The sequence below is a fragment of the Adiantum capillus-veneris genome, chromosome 29 (assembly GCF_014529385.1).
Source record: "Adiantum capillus-veneris isolate H3 chromosome 29, ASM1452938v2, whole genome shotgun sequence".
NCBI classification, from domain to species: domain Eukaryota; kingdom Viridiplantae; phylum Streptophyta; class Polypodiopsida; order Polypodiales; family Pteridaceae; genus Adiantum; species Adiantum capillus-veneris.
The window spans coordinates 57997140-58001852 of record NC_140959.1 but is presented as its reverse complement, the minus strand read 5'-3'; the positions used below and the strand labels follow the sequence as shown (position 1 = coordinate 58001852).

At 43.4% G+C, this 4713-nt stretch overlaps 1 pseudogene; it reads right to left on the bottom strand.

Moving 5' to 3' along the window:
* Nucleotides 1-1270: 1270 nt before the first annotated feature.
* On the bottom strand, nucleotides 1271-3374 carry LOC147419256 (putative polyamine transporter At1g31830 pseudogene; annotated as a pseudogene).
* Nucleotides 3375-4713: the final 1339 nt, after the last annotated feature.

Sequence of the window (4713 nt, the reverse complement as noted above, 5' to 3'; positions counted from 1 at the left end):
CTATTTTGGGTCTATTATCTACCCTTGCACTTTTTTAAAAAGTGAATCAAGTACAATATGGTTGATGGGTGGCAAGGCATTCAATGCCCTGTCACCAAAAAAAAATTCTCTCGGGCGTCGCTATAACCGTCGCTATTTATGGCTCTGTAGCGTCGCTATGAGCGTCGCTATAGACTTCTGTGTAAACGTCGCTATAACCGTCGCTATGAGCGTCTCTATATAGCGACGCCTATAGCGTCGCATATAGCGACGCTATTAGCGACGGTTTTAGCGACGCCGGGGGTTATAAAAACCCAATGTATTTCCGTCGCTAACAGCGTCACAAGAGCACACAACCTCTTGTAGTGTTTGAGTGTTTATATACGTATTTTATGTTGTTTTGACCATAAGAGAGGCTTTAGGGACCAAAAACGATCTTTTAGGATCATCTGTTTACTGTTTTTGCGTACTGAGGGACGAACGATCGCGATCTTTGTACCTCTCCAGAATGCTGTGACAGTGATAGGATATGTTCCTGATAGTCCCCTGTAGCTTCCCTTCAAGTTTCGTGCGATTCTGATATGATTTGCATGGTGAACGGACATGATGACTGTAGAGCTGTGTAGAAGTACATAGGCAGATTACTTGGCTTTAGTGCGTTTGATTTGCTTGTAGAGTTAATAGTTGCATCTCTTCTAGTTCACTTCATTAAGATTGACACCCTAGTGAGTTTCCATGCTTCATCCGAGTCACTTCCCTTGTATCAATAATTTTATGTTGATGCTTGAGAGCTATGCTATGGGCGTCCGTCGCGACGACCTGCAAACAATTTGTTTTGTGTTTGTGGGTTTTCATAGAATGGTAAATAATTAAAACTCTTCCAAATGAGATGAGTAAGGGCTCATTTGAAAGTCCTTGAAGCACACTTCTCTTACTCAATGAATCGCATAGCTTATCCTAAGTGGGAAGGATTATTGCAAATGATGAAAGGAAGAAAAATAAGAAAAAGTGTATTGATTGCAATGCAATGAAATCTCAATGATAATTTCTAATCAAGCATTAATCTTTTTGCTAGCCAAGAGAGTAGTAGCTAAAAAGAGCCCCACAACATGGCACTCACATTATGCCAATTCCTATTAGTTAATAAACACAAATGCCTTTTTTTGTTTTTCTTCAACCATAGATCTTATGTTGAAGGACATTGCCAATTGCTAAGTCAAAACATTGGGAACAAACCTAAGGCTTGCCATAGATATATCTCATACAGACATGGGAGATGCAATCAAAGGCCCTCATAAATCTAGGGGCCTGACATCAATTGTAGATCTTATTGCGGAAGAAAACACAGAGTACAAAAGTAAGCCCAAGTTCCCGAGTTTACTTCTCAGCTACCAAACAGCTCCATGCCAAAATTCAAACTAAAGACATCTACATTCCACAAAAAATGTGCGCATGCGATATGGTTAGAGCACATGACTCTCATCCCCAAGGTTCTGGGTTCAATCCTCCGGAGTGGGAGGGGACAAGGGAGGCAAAGTAAACTTAGGTACCCAAGTTTATATGAGTTTACTTTTGCTCGAGATCTACAATGCTCAATCATCCCACCGCAGATCCCACCCCCTCGCATGTCCAGCTTAGGCAAGGCTTGGTATACTAGATTTTCCATGGAGTTCTTTAACAAGATCCAAAATGTTAATTTCCTAATACGACAGTGTGACTACTAGGTAAGAAACATACACCAACATTTACTAAGATATAGATTTGGAAAGTGATGATATTTGCTGCAATATACACGACGCACACTTGTTGAGAAAGAGAGCAAAAAACGGGAGGAGTTTGTTGTCCATTGCAATGCATTATTCAATGGATAGCCTTAACTTAATGGATGGATGTGCCTCACCCTACCATCCATGATTAGAAGACAGCAAGAAATCTAGATACTACTGTATTGTCCATGTGTTGCTTTGGTCATGTTCAAATATAGAGAGAGTATTTCTTTAGAATATGTGGGCAGTATATATGAACATGTCCCTAACCTCTTTCTTGGTGCATCAAGGCCTTATCCTCCTCTTTGCCTGTGGAAAACTGTATCCACTCTTTCCTCTTGACATATTCTATACAAGGGTAAAGTAGGAACCCTATAAATGCAACCACAAAGGAAATTATGATCACCTTTAAGGTGGAGATGACCATCACCAATATAATCAAAACTGTAGGCGGTATACACATAAGAGCGCATGCCGTAAACCCAATTGGTATTTTGTAGGGACGATGTTTGTCACCTTTAAACTTCCTCAGCCATAGAAAAGCTGCAAACTCAGCAATCATACCAAAACAATACAAGTAATTCTCAGCCGCAATTATCTCTTTGAAGCTCAACGATGAAAGGAGAAGAACACCTGATGCAGATGCGAGAATGCCGAAGGTAGGGGTACCATGTGCAGACCGAGTGGCAAAAACTCGCGGCACCATGCCACCCTCTGCCATGCCGAGAAGCTGAAAAGAGTCACTACTCATCTCAGCTTCGAACAGTCCCATATTTGACATTGCCGCTGCGATCTCCATCCACCATCCTAGCCATACACCTCCAAGCCCCATTGCAATATTTGCGAAGTACCCATCGCTCCAATCACTTCTTACCACATTGGTTGCACCGGTCCTGGCCAACAGAGGCACGATGTACCCACCCATGACCAAAACAAGCGCATAGAGCAATGCCTTCGGTAGTGTGCGTTCAACATTATCTACCTCCTCGACAAGGGTGCTCACCGAATCCCAATAGTTCAGATTCCAAAACAATGTGTTGAGGCATGTCGTCCAATCAACAGTTGCAAAATCAATTGCGAACCAGCTGGTTGGATTTAGCCTTGGAATCGCACAGAGTGCCATTACAATTAAAGGGAGCAAGGAGAATATTCCCAAACATACAGCAATATTTCCAACTATAGCGAGCCCTCTGTAATTCAAGTAAGTAAGAGCTGCGGTCAAGATGATTACCGCCATCACTCTCACAGGTCCCGATGCTACAGCAGGGACAAATGCCTTGAGGTAGTCCAGAAAGAGAACTGGATAAAGAGCATTGTCGATAACGCCACTCAACCATTTCCACCATCCCTGCTGAAAACCCCAAAATGGCCCAAAAGCTTCTTGTATCCACACAACATAGCCCCCATTCTCAGGAAACATAGTGCCCAGCTCTGCTGTGATGAATTAAGCTTCGGGATGCTCCAAATGAAAGGGAACACGCAGAATCCAATGATAGCTAAGAGTGGGCCACCTGCCTGCAGTGAATCTTCGATGCCAAATGGGCCTCCTGATACCTCATAGAAGATGAGGAAGACAAGTGAAAAAGAGATAAGCTTTGTCGTTTGTGCGGAGATGAGCGAAGTAGAGGTTCTTTATTCCACTGCCATACAAGAGGGGCCTCACCCATCAGGAGGTATGGCAGAAATACTGTCAAGGAAAGAAGCCGAGCTCAAGACGAGAGGGTGCACAGAATTTGATGGCTTAAATGTGCTGCTTCATGAGGAAAGGCAGCATCTTTCACAAACAGCTTTCCGTCATGCAGCCCCAAAGGACTGCAATGAGATCGATTTCTAAGAAATCTTACAGAAAGTATGGAGTAGGTCAGATCGACGGGAAACAAGCAGAAAGCTTACGCTTTGTAAAGGAAGCTATTTGAGCATATGGCGCAGAGAGAAGCTGGGTCATCAGCACGCCATAACCAGCGCGATCGCCACAGCCGGAGCTTGAAATGAAGCCTGTTGCATCGACACCACTACTTGATACTTTATTTGTAACAACAAGTGCTGGTTCGAATATCCGACTGGACTTATTTTAGACCGTAGCAGAGTATGTCCCCACCGTACTCAAGCTCTAGCTATCTTGATTGAATGGAAAGTGAGGGCATCCCTCTCAAAGGGTGGGCACATGCTAGGTTCTCCACGCCGTTGTGGCTCCGAACTGTGACGTGGCATCAACATTCCAGCCGTTGCGATTTCTGTGTGAAAGTAGGGTAGTGGACACAGTTGGACGCTGCGTCTGCAAATATTGCACGTTTTTTTTTGCCTTCGCCACCAAGCAAGAGACCTGACTTTGCGCAGAAAATATAGCTTTTTTGGTTATCATGTGTGCGTAATGGTTTTGGCGGCTTCATCCATAAAATGTGGGATTGGGAAGTCAGGCAAGCGCTCGGCCACATGTGTGCACCCTTTCAATGCATTCAGATTGCATACCGCCAACCACTGCCTTTTCTAGCTCCATGTCATTCATAACAAAAAGTTGTAGCCTCGTATCAAACGAATAGTTAAAGAGCTCATGTTTATGTCATCGGTTGCTAGTTAGTTGGATCAAGAGCTCAAGTTGTTGAAGGTCAAAACCATTTGCTCAATATAATTGCCGTTGTCGAGGGTTTAAGGGTTCAAAGATGAGTCGGGACAGCACCCGGCTGCTAGCTGTGAGAAAAGTGAGGAGAGGAAGAAGCACCACACCATACCAACAGGTGCTTTGAAATAATTTTATGTATGAAAATAGAAGGATCTGCTAACTGAACAAGAAAAGTAGCATGTTGACCAAGCGACACCGTTATCAACACCAAAATGTAATTAAGTTGTAGCTAGAACATGGAGTTTAAACTCCCTTACAACGGGTTAACCCGGTTGATTACAGATAAACAGAGAAATTAGCCAAGGGAGTTACGTAGAGGAAGTGTAAGTGTTTGAGAACTTATCGAAC